This window comes from Pseudophryne corroboree, chromosome 9 (assembly GCF_028390025.1).
Source record: "Pseudophryne corroboree isolate aPseCor3 chromosome 9, aPseCor3.hap2, whole genome shotgun sequence".
Lineage (NCBI taxonomy): Eukaryota > Metazoa > Chordata > Amphibia > Anura > Myobatrachidae > Pseudophryne > Pseudophryne corroboree.
The window spans coordinates 122400540-122416708 of NC_086452.1; positions in this window are offsets into that span (position 1 = coordinate 122400540).

Sequence of the window (16169 nt, forward strand, 5' to 3'; positions counted from 1 at the left end):
ATGCAGCCAGAATGTGAGCAGGAAAGTAAGCAGTGCAGGAAGAGACACAGGAGTATCAGCTTGCATGAGCTACCAATGAAACTTCCCAACAAGAGGAGAAATTGGAGGGGGAAGAGAGCTGCAAGTGACTCAGGGAACACAGCTTCTTCTTCTCCCCACCTGGGTGTATGGGTCCTGTGCAGTGGTGAATTTCCCATTAGGCACGGGGGGCGTGTGCCTAGGGGCAACACTTGTTTGGCGGTAGCACTTGCTTGCTTGAGTTGGTACTGTCAGCCCAAAAAGTACCAGTAACTGCAAAATATTTCCACTGTACTGTACCATATTCCATCTTGAATGGAGTGTAAATGGGTAGAACATGCACAAACTGCCACTGTAAGCTATCCTACTTAGTATATATGTATACATAATCGAAATAAAAAATGCCATGGTGGCTTTTTGTTATTCTATTAAATTGGCTATCCTAAAATGAGGGCTTATAAACCAATTAATAAAAATAATGAAATTAGGCAGGTGGGTTGTGGCTGTTATTGTTGTGCCTAGGGGTGCTCTCACCCATAAATCCACCCATGGTCCTGTATAACCTGTTATTTAATGAGAGCATTTGTCCTCCTCCAGTCCTTTTCCAGTGTTTAAGTAGTACAGGGGCTGCTGCTATTTCATTTTGCATGATAAATTATAGAATGTATCTTTCTATGTTTATCTTAAGGTTGTTTAAGTTGTCTTTGTACCACAACAATAAAACGTTATAAAATATTTGTCTTTTAATTAGGTGGAGCTATAAACAGTACTCAGGCATTATTAAACTATTAGTTTAAATCTAGTATACACTATTGGTTTAAATTTAATATAAACAATCCATACCTCCCAACAGACCCATTCCAGGAAGGACAAAATGCTCTCTACCTGGGCTTCCCTCTTAATTTACGATTGCAACCACCTGTGTTGAAATACGCTTCTTGTCAGTTAGTTAGTTCAACACAGGTGATGCCAATCATATATTAAGAGGGAAGGCCAAGTAGAGAGCATTTTGTCCATCCTGGAATGGGTCATGTTGGGAGGTATACACAATATAATCCCCCGGGCCCCTCTGTCTTAAGTACCTCAGCAATGATCTTCCCCATGCATAGCAAAGCTATTGCAGTAGAGCCCATTTGATGGTTATGGCAGGCAATACATGGCAATAGCCATTGCATTCTGTGAGTAATGGCAATTAGGGAGAATCTCTAAATTATATGATAAGATTTATTTAGGGCTCTTCCCTATTTGATAAATAGGCCATTATATTTGATTGGTCATGATGATGCCACACTCAGTAAAATGATTGGTTTGGTTACCAAAAGACCTTCTGCACATTTTAGAATTTTTTTTATATATTGTTATCCCAGCAATAATTAGTGAAGTGTGATACCACCTTAGATATTATCGGTTCAGAGACAATGTAAAATAAGACATTTTTAATTAATTAAAAGTCTTTTAAAATATTCCATGCCAAGTATTAGAATACATCAAAAACATCCATATGCAATACAGACGTAAAGAACATCAGATGATTACTGTATACTCATATATTCATGGAGAAATCCGGATTTGCTCTTTGTTATTGGCTCATGTCGATACAGATGGAATTCAGAAAATACCCATGCGTTTCATCAGAATGAATTCCTCAGGGGTATATCACAAAGCTGTGATGACCAGAGGTATAAATGATTTGAGGTGTAAATCTCCAGAATAAATGAGCCTATAGTAGAGGTTCAATTGTAGATTTAACTAAAATTGTCCCTGCAGGGGAATCAATCCAGTAATACCATACAAATAGATAAAACAATAGATACAACAATAAATAGTCCACCGTGAAGGTGCAATCTTGAAAAATACACAAATGATGTGTCTAGAGCTTTTTCACAGCAGTATGTAAATAGATGAACTATACCATAGATAACTTGTATACACTGATGACATACATTTACATGTTTATAGACTTAGGGGTATATTCAATTGAAGTCGGATCCATTCCGACATTCATTTGTCGGAATGGATCCAACCTGGGCTATTCAATGGACATCTCAATTTGACTTTAAAAAAAGTGGAATTGAGATGCGGGAGGGGAGACGGGGTAGAGCCGCGGGCAGACGGGGAAGAGCAGCGCTACAGCAGTGGCTATATAGCCGCTGCTGTAGCGCTGCTCTCCCCCGTCTGCCCATGGCTCTCCCCCGTCTCCTCCCCAGTCCCTCCTCTCTCACAGCTGCCGCTCCCCATCCCCCTCTCACACCCGCCACTCCCTGTCCCCCCTGTCACAGCCGCTGCTCCCCATCAGCTGCCGCTTCCCATCTCCCCCTCTCCCCATCCCTCCTCTCTCACAGCCGCCGCTCCCCGTCCCTCCTCTCACATCCGCCGCTCCCCGTCAGCCGCTGCTCCCCGTCTCCCCCTCTTTCACAGTTGCCGTTCACGGCAGCGTCTACCAGGCTCCAGCAAGTGAGGTCTCGCTTGCTGGAGCTGGATGAATACTGCTGTGAGCGGCGGCTGTGACTTCCTCCAGTGCTGCTCACCCCGTCCCCACCTCGGCTCTCCCCATCCCCGCCTCAGCTCTCCCCATCTCCGGCACTGTTCTCCCCATCTCACTCGACTTTTTTTAAAGTCGAACTGAGATGGTCGAAAAGGGGGCCAAAACCTGTTGGTTTTGGCCCTGTTTTAGACACAAGCACGTGGATCGGCTTGTCGAAAAATATGGGGTTATATTAAACAGGTCGAATCATGATTCAACCTTAAAAAGTAAAAAACTGCCGTCTTTTCGACAGATGGCAGCTTTCGACTTCAATTGAATATACCCCTTATAATTTATCTCTAGCTTTGGTGGGGTACCAAATACTTTGTGGGTACCACAGCAGAGTTATTATAATTTTTTGCACACGCGACAATTAAAGGTAAATTATGTCACAGATGCATAAAAATCAACCAGTTTTGTCCCAATAAAAAGGCCAACAATTCTGTTGCACAAGTTGCGACAATTAAAGTGATCTTTGCGACAATTAAAGCTTGGAGGTGTCCATTTTGTTGGCTTATATAATATTCACAAGATTGTCACCTGCCAGTTTACTAGGAACTGTATTGTACAGTATCTAATTAAGACTAGACAAGGAATATGGATTTTAGCTGTCTCCTCAAAAATTGGCTTGCTGTATACTGCTAGCTTTAACAAAATGAATGCCATCATTGTGTAAGTGTGACAAGGAAGAAATCTGTCTCAGCATAATCCCGACAGAGTTTGGCACACAGATTCCTTGGAAGCATTAGGACTGTTGATCTGACCTTTTTACAGTGTAAACATTTGTGATAAATTATCAGTGTTATATTTATTTAAGAGATAACATGTTCATTACATCAATTGGTTAATGCCATTGTAACAGAAGGTTAATACCACTGTAACAAACAAATCTGACAAAATGAGTAAATTGTAATCAGTGCTTGTATGGCAAGTAGATAAATCATGCATGTGAGAAGCTCAGAATGAAAAGGCTCATTTATCAAACTCAGAAGCACTATTGCCTGATCACTACAAAAATTTTCTCTTATGCATCAATTATACAACAATTGTGCATAAAAGAGCAGTCTGTAATGTGAACAGCCATAATGTTAAAATATTGATCATTTATATTGCGTTAATAGTAATTGTGTGGTTATTAGATGATTTGTAGATAATTGGTAGAAGACCACTGAACACTCAGATAATATACATACAAATCTGTACATTATGAAAATAATTAAGCAGCACCGGGAGGTATACTGGTATGATGATATTGTGGTGCAAAGCACGGCCTTCTAAGGAAAATTAGTATCTAGAGAACGGTTGTTTATGTGCCTATGTCACTCCTGGAGAGAACAGTAGTGTATGTACCTGTGTTACTGTAGTGTATGTGCCTGTGGGGTAGATTTATTAAAACGTGCTAAAGGTTCTTTATTTACAGGGTTCCGCTTCACCGTATTTTCGGGGTGAAGCGGGACCTTCTTTCCGGTGAATTTACAATCCTAAGCTTGCACATTATGGGAGCACCTTATCACACCCCTCTGGTGATACTTGTCCCCCATAACGTTCGACTGCAGTCCGTTCTTCCATGCATGCCCTGTCCAGTGACTCCCAGCATGCAGTTCGGGAGTTAGGCTGGCGCATACGTGGAATGAATGTGTGGACGCCAGGAATGTGCTGTGTGCGGTGTGTGTGAGGTGAACTGTGGCGCGTGACCCACTGTAAAGATATCATTAAAGTTATTTGAGATCGCAAAGCAAAAAAAAAAGTACAGTAGCTGCCAAAAGCCATCCGCAGCACCGGGTCTGGCCGGGGAACTGGAAGAAGGCAGGAGACACTAACGTTCGGACAGAACGAATGGTAGTAAGTCAGGTATGTCAGTGGGGATCTATCTGAAACATAGAGGCACCGAAACAGGTGTGACTGGATACCGTTGCAGCTAAGAAGAGCGCATCACCAGGTACATACATCAAAGAAGGTTAATAAATCTTCCCCTGTGTTACTTCTGGAGAGAACAGTAGTGTATGTGCCTGTGTTACTGTAGTGTATGTGCCTGTGTTACTCCTGGAGAGAACAGTAGTGTATGTGCCTGTGTTACTGTAGTGTATGTGCCTGTGTTACTCCTGGAGAGAACAGTAGTGTATGTGCCTGTGTTACTCCTGGAGAGAACAGTAGTGTATGTGCCTGTGTTACTGTAGTGTATGTGCCTGTGTTACTCCTGGAGAGAACAGTAGTGTATGTGCCTGTGTTACTGTAGTGTATGTGCCTGTGTTACTCCTGGAGAGAACAGTAGTGTATGTGCCTGTGTAACTGTAGTGTATGTGCCTGTGTTACTCCTGGAGAGAACAGTAGTGTATGTGCCTGTGTTACTGTAGTGTATGTGCCTGTGTTACTCCTGGAGAGAACAGTAGTGTATGTGCCTGTGTAACTGTAGTGTATGTGCCTGTGTTACTCCTGGAGAGAACAGTAGTGTATGTGCCTGTGTAACTGTAGTGTATGTGCCTGTGTTACTCCTGGAGAGAACAGTAGTGTATGTGCCTGTGTAACTGTAGTGTATGTGCCTGTGTTACTCCTGGAGAGAACAGTAGTGTATGTGCCTGTGTAACTGTAGTGTATGTGCCTGTGTTACTCCTGGAGAGAACAGTAGTGTATGTGCCTGGGTTACTCCTGGAAAGAATAGTTGTTTATGCTAATATGTTATGCCTAGAGAGATCAGTAGTGTATGTTCTTGTGTTACTCCTAGAGAGATCAGTAGTGTATATGCAGTGTATGTGCCTGTTTTACTTCTGGAGAGAACAGTATTGTATGTGCCTCTGTTACTGTAGTGTATGTACCTGTATTACTACTGGGAAGAACAGTATTGTATGTGCCTGTGTAACTGTAGTGTATGTACCTGTGTTACTACTGGGAAGAACAGTATTGTATGTGCCTGTGATTCTTCTGAAAAGAACAGTAGTGTATGTGCCTGTGTTACTGTAGTGTATGTACCTGTATTACTACTGGGAAGAACAGTATTGTATGTGCCTGTGTTACTGTAGTGTATGTACCTGTATTACTACTGGGAAGAACAGTATTGTATGTGCCTGTGTTACTGTAGTGTATGTACCTGTATTACTACTGGGAAGAACAGTATTGTATGTGCCTGTGATTCTTCTGAAAAGAACAGTAGTGTATGTGCCTGGGTCTCACATGGAGGTAATTCTCTTGGGGTGGATACTTTGCAGAAGGAGCTGGATGTTTGGTGTCAAGCTCCAGCTGCTGCTGCAGATCCATTTTACAGGGGGCTTCCTTGTTGGCTTCCTCTGGTGGGATGGATTCCCCCAGGGGAGAAAGCTCCCTGTGTATGGACATTGATCAGAGCACTGAATTTGCTGCTATAACTAACCATGGAGCCATGGCAATATCGGCAGGTGACCAGCCAGAGGCAGTGGGGATCAACTGTTCTAATAGTGCTCCAAGGCAATCAGCTGCAAGCAGACAACCTCAAACTGAATGAGGGTGCTCCCTTGAGTGAATCAACTCCAGGTAGAGCGGCAGCAGAAGCTGCGTGCCCGACTATCAGTGAAGTGGGGGTGTCCTGTCCATTAGATACTAGGGAAAATGATCCAGTATTCCCAGGAGGGACTGAGGATGAAGAAGAGACAGAGAAGACATACCAGCATTACAGCATAAAAGAACTGAAGCCCAGCGACTTAACCAAAGAATAACCACAAAAAAAAAAGAAGAGAAACAGATGCTACAAATTGGAGAGACCAGTTCTGAGAGAGGAGATCATGTCACGTGCTTTCGCTCTGGATAGGGTTAAAGCATGGCTATAGGTGCTGGAGGAAAGTTAAAGCTGAAAGTGAAAGAACTGCATCTACTATATCCTGTGATCAGCTGCTGGAGGTGGCTGCAGTGATGGAAGCCCAGGACCCTGAGGTCTGTCAGTCAGACAGAGGTGATTCTGTTGCAGAGTTTTGGGTTGGGGAGGCGTCTCCCCATTATCCAGCTGTGCTGCAGGCTGTGGAGAGTGTGCAGGGCACTGCAGGTGCAGCAGGAGCTATGGTGGCTGATGCTGTACCTGCCGAACAGCCAATCTGCATAAACCTGTCCCACAAGTATAAACATCTGTGAGATGTGAAAAGGACGAATTGTAAGATTTCCAATTGGAGATGCAAATAATTAAAGCCAAACTCCTTCTGAAGGCCAAAGCAGAGAACGAAGATAAAGGTACTGTTGCTGGCCCTTCTACCAGTGCTGCAGGGGTTAATATAAGTTCTGCAGCAGGTGGAGGAAGGGGAGGAGAAGTGTGTTACCTCTCCTGTGCAGCAGGATCTGAGACACCATGCAGGGAATGTTGGCTCTGGACAAAAGTACACTGTCAACAGGTCAGCAGGAAGTGATTAATATTGTGTATGGTCAGATGGGTGCTCCTAGCAGAGCAAAGGTGGCTGCTAAACTGCTAAATATGGAAAGAGAAAGAAGAGAAAATTTGACTGTTTCTGGTGAAAGTAGAAATGTGCAACAATGTACAGAAAATGCAGCATCTGATGTGAACAGACAGCCTGTCTCAGGTGTTATGAGTTATGCCAGTATGGTAAATAGACCCAGTACAAGTTCCAGTATGCCTCAAATGAATGTAGGGTCAGGGAAAGTAGGGAAGAGAAGGAACTTGATTCAGTTTAAGTGGGTTGGTGTAGTCGAGACACGACTAAAGAAAGTTTTTTTACAGATGATTTTCGGTTTAGTATTCCATGCCTCAGATCTGTATGCCTGCATTCACCCAGTTAAAACACCAGCTTTTAATTTAAGCTTTATTTCTTATCAGGAACTTCATGATTTCTGGGTGAAGTGGCAGGCATACAGATCATCTAAACCATATGATGCATTTAAAGCTGTCTTAGTTACCAAACAGGATAAAGTGAAGGTAACAATCTTTGTCAGAAATGTATCTATCCCACAGCAAGATATTCTGTATTGGCTTTCTAGGTTTTGTGATGTGCAGTCTGACCTAATTAAAGTTGGATTTACCATAAAAGTATGGGACAGTGCATGGGCTACCATGGTGAAACTAAGAAACACTGATAGAGGTTTCCTCCACATTCCTTCAGCTGCATACATAGGAAGGGATAGTGTGCAGTGTTTTTACCAAGGACAACCAAGAACTTGTTTCAGGTGCTGTGATTTTAGACACCTAAATAGTGACTGCAATGTGATCAAATGCACACTATGTGAGAAGGTGGGTCATATTTCCAATAATTGTAATAAAGTTACTTGCAATTTATGTGGGGGAGATGGCCACCCATATACTCATTGTCAATGGGCCAACCACAATTTGGGAGAAGAGCAAGATCAGGGAGATGAGTTATCCAAAGGGAGAATGGAAGGTCAGAAAGAAGATGGTCAGGAGAAAGAAAACCAGATAAAGATTCAGAGGGTGGAAAGTCAGAAGGAGGCCTGTGAGGTGATGGTACCACAAGGTTAAGTAGGTAAAGAGGTAAGAAGAGTGAATAAAAAGAAAAGGAAAGGAGAGAAAATAAAAGTAGTACTTAGCAATTGGTTCAATGCTCTTACTACAGAGTGAAGTTGTAAGAAATGGTGGTGACCTCTCTTTTGTGCCCAGGGTCAACACAATAAAAACAAGAACATTTACAAAAAGTGTAATTGAAGTTGGAGTCCCAGGGAAAAAGAGTAAAAAAAAGATGAAAAAAAAGTTGAGACAAAAGAGAGAAGAGGGTCATACAGAGGAGGACAGACAGGAGAGCCTAGAGTGGGACCCAGTAGGGACAGATTTGGTAGAGTAGGGAGCAGAGGCCATAGTGGTGGAAGAAACCCAAAATTTGGAGAAAGTTGTATCCTCAGGGTCTGTGGTTGGCCCGAGTGTCACGCTCAGCTTGAGTTGAGGATCTGACGAAGGACAATTGACTGAGGGAGCAGCTTTTGGCAAAAAGGAAGGAAACTGGGTGGCTGAATATAGTTCTTACTCATGGATTGAAGAGTTGGCCCAAAGATGAAGAGGGGTAGGCAATGAGGAAAATGACTGAGAACGATACACTGAAGAAATATTAATTCAGTTTTAATGAGACTTCAATAATACACAACAACTAGGAGATAAGTCCGAGTGAGTTCTGAAGAACGAAATGTTCGTGACTTGTAGACGGTGCTGAAGAATACTGAATGAAGAAGTGACTTGTGATTTGTAAACAATGCTGAAATACACTGAATGAAGAGATGACTTGTCATTTGTGAACAATGCTGTAGAACAATGAATGAGGAGATGACTTAATTTGTAAACGATGCTGAAGAACACTGAATGAGGAGATGACTTGTGATTTGTAAATGATGCTGAAATACACTGAATGAAGAGATGACTTGAAGACCGATGTTGAAGAGAGGATCACTGCTAGCACTGATAGCAAACAGAGACCCTCTATCAGATAGAGGACCCAGCAGTTAAACCGCAAGGGCAGGTGGACTGGAAGCAAAGGACTGCAATAACAGAACTGACCACTGGGCGGCCTCCACAGAACCAGGATACCAGGGGTTAACCTGGTGCACAGAGCTTGAGCACCTTACAGCAGCAAGTAACTTGAAGCACTGGCACCATAGCTAAGCATCAACCCCTTTTTATAAGGGAAGATTCGGCTGGATGCAAACTGGGACTGGGATACTATTGGCTTGGTCTCCAACATGGTGGCTCCCTGCACAGAGGACACATGTGGAACCAGCACACAGCCACTACCTCTGGCCTCAGCCTTCCAGACGCCACACTCCAGCAACCGGAAACTTGAAAACAGACACCTCCGGCTGCCATGCTCCACTCCCCAGGACATGGACCCCAGCCTCCAGATGCCCATCAGCTGCACAGGAGGACCTCACTTCCAAAACTCCTATCCACCGCAGCCACACCAGCCAGATTACAGGAAGGATGCAGGGACCAGAACTGGAGGTAAGACTCCGGATGCTGACAGTATCACCCCTTGTTAGGGTGGTCTCTGAACACCCACACTGCTTAGTGGGATTCTTGGCATGAAAGGCAAGAATCAGTCTTGGAGCATGAACATCCTCTGCAGCCACCCAAGATCTTTCCTCTGGACCATATCCTTTCCAATCTATGAGATACTGGAGATGACCATACTGCTTGCGGGAGTCAAGAATCTTATGAATATTGAATTCCTCATTTTGAGTGGCTTGAACCTTGGGACGTTTAGGGAAAGCTGCCCGAAAATGATTTAGTACAAGAGGTTTTAGCAGAGAAATGTGAAAAGCATTGGGAATTTTCAAAGTTTCACCTTGTAAGAAACAGGATTCAACACTCTTTCAATAGGATAAGGACCGATGAATCTTGGATCAAACTATTTGGTAGGAACTTTGAGTCTGAGGTTTCTGGTGGATATCCAAACATGATCTCCCACTTTGAGACTAGGAACAGCCCTCTGTTTCCATTCGGCGTAGGTCTTATATTTCTGGGAAGTCTTAAGTAGCGCCTTATGAATTTGTCCCCAAATCTTAGTGAACTGACGAAGAGCAAATTCAGCAGCAGGAACCTCAAGAGCTGGGAGAGATTCAAAGGAAAGAACTCATGAATGAAAACCATAGTTAATGAAGAAAGGAGTGGAATTGGTAGAAGAATGTTACAGGTTATTATGTGCGAACTCAGCAAATGAGATGTAATCCATCCAGTCATCCTGAGCAGGGGATATGAACATCCGTAAGAAAGTTTCCAGATCTTGGTTGACTCTTTCAGTCTGTCAGTCAGTTTGGGGATGATTGGCTGAAGAGAAGTTCAACTTGATTCCTTGAACAGAGCTGAGGGCTTTCCAGACCATGAATTGAGAACCCCAATCAGAAACTATTTCCTGTGGGAGACCATGCAAACAGAAAATCTCTTAGAAAAACAGTTTGGATAGCTGAGGAGCAGAGGGAAAACCGGTGAGGGGTATGAAGTGAGCCATCTTTGAAAATCGGTCCACAATGACCCAAAGGGTGTTGTGCCCTCTGGAGGCTGGAAAATCGGTTATGGAATCCATAGAGATGTGAGTCCAAGGCTTTTGAGGTGTTGGAAGTGGATGAAGAAGACCTGAATGAGATGTTTGTGGACTTTTATGTTGACCACACTTGATACAGGCTGCTACAAATTCAAAGACATCAATTCTAAGATGAGGCCACCAGTAGAATCATTGAATGAACTTGAGAGTCTGAAGACCACCGGCATGACCCATAAAAGGCGAAGAATGAGCCCACATAAGAAATTTCCTGCAAAGTTTTGGTGCCACAAAAGTTCTCCCTGGAAGAGAAACAGTATGAGTTGAAGCAAATGAAGCCGTATTCAGAATAAATTATTTCTCAGAGGAGTCGAGTGAATCATCCATTTGAAAGGAATGAGAAACTGCATCTGCTTTTCGATTTAAGGTTCCTGGGCTGTAAGAGAGTTTGAAGGAGAACCGAGAGAAGACGAGAGCCCACCTGGCTTGCCGTGGGTTTAAACAATCAGCTGTCTGGAGGTACAGAAGATTCTTGTAATAACAGAGATAGGGTGTCTAATAAATATCGCCACTCTTCAAAAGCTAATTTTATGGACAACAGTTCTTGTTCCCCAATAGGATAATTTTGCTCTGTTTGCGAGAATCTTTGAGAAAAATATGCACAAGGATGACATGAAGGCCTCTTTTAAGTACATGAAGGTTTTCATCAGAGCCTCGGGTGGCCAAATTGAAGGATTGGCTCCATTCCTGGTTAACATGGTAATTGGGGCGATAATAGTGGAGTCGTTCTTCATTAATTTTCTGTAAAAGTTGGCAAATCCAAGAAATTTTTGGATCCCTTTTAGAGTGGTAGGAAGAGTCCAATCACGAATCGCTTGGACCTTGGTTGAATCCATCTGTATCTCCTGTCCGGAAATGACATAACCGAGAAAGGCGATTGAGGGTACATCAAAGGTGCACTTTTCTAACTTGCAAAAAGACGATTCTTCCTAAAATGGCTTAAGACCTCTTTGACTTGCTCACGATGGACCTTCAAATCTTTAGAAAAAATTAGAATATCATCCAAGTATAACACTAGACAACTGTAAAGAAGATCTATGAATATCTCGTTCATGAAGTTCTGGAAGACGGCCGGAGCATTGCAGAGACCGAAGGTCATCCCTAGATACTCATAATGCTCATTCCGGGTGTTAAAGGCGGTCTTCCATTCATCTCCAGAATTAATGCATATCATGTTATAAGCCCCTTGAAGGTCTAGCTTAGTGAAAATGGTGGCCCCTTTCACACGATCAAATAACTCAGGAATCAGGGGCAGAGGATATCTGTTCTTCACAGTGATCTCATTTAACCCCTGATTTTCTATGCATGGCCTCAGACTCCCATCCTTCTTTTTTCTGAAATAGAAACCTGCCCCAGCCGGAGAGGAAGAGGGGCGAATAAAACCTTTACTGAGGTTTTCCAAAATGTAATCTGACATGGCCTGGGTCTCTGGAAGGGATAACGGGTATATTCGACTTCTTGGAGGATTCTTGCTAGGTATCAAATCAATGCGACAGTCCCAACTACGATGGGGAGGCAGAGTGTCAGCTCCCTGTTTGCTAAAGACATCTTGAAAGTCCTGATAGACTACTGGGCGTTCAGCAGGATTCGAATTACAAAGTGGTTTCACAGATGCCAAGCACTAAAGGAAGCAAGACTCACCCAAGTGAGCACATCCATAGTCTGCCAATCGATGCAGGGATTATGTCTTTGTAGCCAAGGGAATCCGAGAATTAATTCTTGAGATGCTTTAGGAATTACTAGGAAAGAGATGTTTTCTGAATGAAGAGCTCCAATCTTTAATTTGAGAGTAACAGTGCGGTGAGTAATGATTCTTTCAGGGATGTAACTTCCATCAACTGCAGTGATTGAAATAGGATGATCCAACTTCACCATCTGAATTCTTGTTCACTTGACTAGTGCCAAGGTGATAAAACTCTCAGCTGCTCCAGAGTCGAGTAGTGCAGAAACAAAAAGAGAAGAAGAGGGGAGCTCTAGACAAGTGGTAAGCACAGATTCTTTCCTGAAAGGTAATTCTGAGGAGACTCCTAACTTAATCTCTCCTGCGTAAGTTAGGAGTGGGAGTTTCCCAGCCGATGACTGCAGGACTTGACAAAGTGATCAGCCGCTCCGCAATACATACAGAGGTTACCTCGTCTCTGCCTTTGTTGTTCTTCTTCAGTGAGATGGGACTGGTTAACCTGCATGGGTTCCTCTGTGGATGGGGAAGATGGTCTAGGAAGAGGAGCAACCCGAGGTCTCGGACGGTCCGACTTTGATCTCTCCAGGCAACGCTCTCTATACCTCAGATCCAGCTTGTTGAGATTAGTTTGTCTAACTTGTCTGGAATGTCTAGGGTGGCTAGTTCATCCTTAATCTTGTCTGAAAGACCATTCCAGAAAGCTGCTATGAGAGCTTCTTCATTCCAACCAAGTTCGGAAGGAGGGTATAAAACTGGTTAACATATTGACTGATGGTTCGAGTTCTCTGTCACAAACGCAGAATCTCCAAAGTAGCTGAAGAAGTCCTGCCTGGTTCCTCGAAAATCTTTCAGAAAGTTGATACAAATTCAGAGTAATTTGAAAGAATGGGATCCGCTCTCTCCCACAGAGGAGATGCCCATTCTAACGCCTGACCGGTCAGCAGAGAAATAATATACTGTAAGCTATCCTGGTCTGGGCAGTTGGGAAATTCACCAACTGCAACTCAAACTGAATCTCACATTGGTCAAGGAAACCGCGGCATTGCTTTGGAGTACCATCAAATTTACTAGGTGAAGGTAATTGCAACCGTGGAAGTGGAACTGGCCCAGGAGCTGTTAGAACTGGAGTGCAGGAATGGGAGCTGGCACTTGAGGTACGGATAGGAGTGCACGGAGAGAGTCTAGATGAGCTGACATAGTTTGCATAAACTGCACGATTTGAGTTTGCATAGCTTCCTGCTTATTTAAACGTGACAGGATGTCTGAGGCTGCGTCACCCCCAGAAACCTAATCACTCGTCAGATCCATATGGCCAGTGCTTACTGTCACATTCGGCTTGAGTAGAGGATCTGACGACTGACGATTGACTGAGGGAGGAGCTTTCGGCAAAGGAAGGAAATGGGGTGGCTGAATATAGTCCTTACTCATGGATTGAAGAGATGGCCCGAAGAGGGGTAGGCACTGAGGACAATGACTGAGAACAATACACTGAAGAAAGATTAATTCAGTTTTAATGAGACTTCAATAATACACCACAACTAGGAGATAAGTGAGTGAGTACTGAAGAACGAAATGTTCGTGACTTGTAGATGGTGCTGAAGAATACTAATTGGAGAAGTGACTTGAGCACCTTGCAGCAGCAAGTAACTTAAAGCAATGGCACCATAGCTATGCATCAACCCCTTTTTAAAATGAAGACTGCACCGGATTGGCTGGACACAAACTAGGATACCTATTGGCTTGGATTGGTCTCCAACATGGCGGCTCCCTGTACAGAGGACACATGTGGAACCAGCACACAGCCACTACCTCTGGCCTCAGCCTCCCAGACGCCACACTCCAGCAACAGGACACTTGGAAGCAGACACCTCCAGATGCCATGCTCTGCTCCTAGGACCCAGACCCCAGCCTCCAGATGCAAAGCAGCCGCATGGGAAGACTTTGCTGCCACAGCTACTATCTGCCGCAACCACAACAGCAAGCTTACAGGAAGGCCGCAAAGACCAGAACCAGAGGTAAGACTCTGGATGCTGACACCAAGTGGTACAGAATCATAACCCATGTTCCATACAATACCAAGTGGTACATTACAAAGTATTAAAGTGGGTGACCAATGCCAGGTAATTAGGTTTGCCCATAAGCCACCTGATATGGAGCCTCCTCTAGAGGATGGTTCTAGACAGGAGGGGGAGGACAGTGATGGAATGACCTCAGTCATTGAGGAGGGTGATAATACCTCTGGGGGGGTAGTATATCAAGAGTATTGATCTTCTATGGAGGTTTCAAAGTGTGTTAAGTAAAAGTGAACAAGGTCCTGCTTTTATAATCAAAGAAACATGGATCCCCAACCCATAAGATGCACCACTATTAATGTGGCTTCCGTAGTTTCTGAACGAACTCGTTTTATGGCCTTTTATTTTTTTCAATACGATTCAGTTTGATTTTTTGTTTTTGCAAGAGACCAGAATTAGTAGGTTGGACACCCCACACAAGGCAAAGGTGTGTCCCTATGGTATATCTATCTGTCTGACTTTACTTGCCCCCCCACCTGCTTTGAGAATCTAATCTAATATTTAGAAGTGTAATGTGAAATGAGAATTATCCCCATTATAATTCATCATTGCCACTTAGACACATTTGATATATGTAATTTGACTATATTACATTTGTTATATGTATACATATTTTTAAAGTAATTTATATACATTGATGAATAATAATAATAATACTAACAATAACGATAATTACAAAGATTATTATTAGAGGTTGGGGTTTAGTGTGGATGTGATGGGAATTGAACCTGGGGCCGTGTGTGTGGTGGTGCAGAGCATTATACCACTAGACTATAGTGGAAGCTATGCAAGGGTTAGGAGGTTTTATGGATTTGCTATCCTTGATTATAATTATTGTGTGTGTGCCATCACCTTTGTCTTCCGACTTTTAGAAGATTTAGAAATCGTTGTAACCAATTTTTGATTATATTTCTGTTACATAGTAAGTCCACCATGTCTATTTATATTTATAATGTAAGATTATGATTTTTATTATGTTGGTCACTGTAAAAGCTATCTAAACACATGTGAGATGTAATTAGTGATTACTCAGGTGTGACTGTGCAAGTAATTCACAATGCGATTGGTCCCCAGGAGTTTAAATATCATGCAGGACAGCCCCTCTTCATCCTCTGACGAAACCGCATACTTACAATAGCGGAGAAACGCGTAAGGACTGGGGCTTATTCTTCACTGATGCCCTCCTACATTTCAGCGGTACCTATTTACCAACATCCTTACAACAACTGCTTTTTGGAAGCTGATCATCTTATGAGATCCTCCGGTGTATCCCGCACTAAGGAAAGGAAAGTGCCATCTCCCGACTGTGACAGCTATCGATAACGGAGGCCGTCCACAGATGACAAGCAAGCACACTACTGGCCGTGAGTAAAGTGGACATTTTGCTATTTGGCCCTAAGCACAGCGGGAGTAGACATACAAGCCTTGTATGTATGCACGGACACTAAAGTTCAACAGCAAATACACCTGGCCGCTTTGCGGCTCTAATTAGCGGGAGTTGAAAGCCGGCCACCCGGCCCTTATATACAGGGATCTCAGAGAGCATGTGCAAATGCTCACAGCTGCACCAAAACGTTTAAATCCATTAGTTGTTCCTTTATTCCAGGACTGACACCTTGATCTGGACTTTACTACAGGAGTATTCCTTACTGCGAATTATTAATCTGGATGTGGTGGAAGTGTCCATTTATTAAGGTTTTACCTGCTGCAGTAGGGGGAGTTTTTATCTTTATTTTTATTTTTATATGTGTACATGTGTTTATAATAGGGATGTGCACTTGAAATTTTTCGGGTTTTGTGTTTTGGTTTTGGGTTCGGTTCCGCGGCCGTGTTTTGGGTTCGACCGCGTTTTGGCAAAACCTCACCAA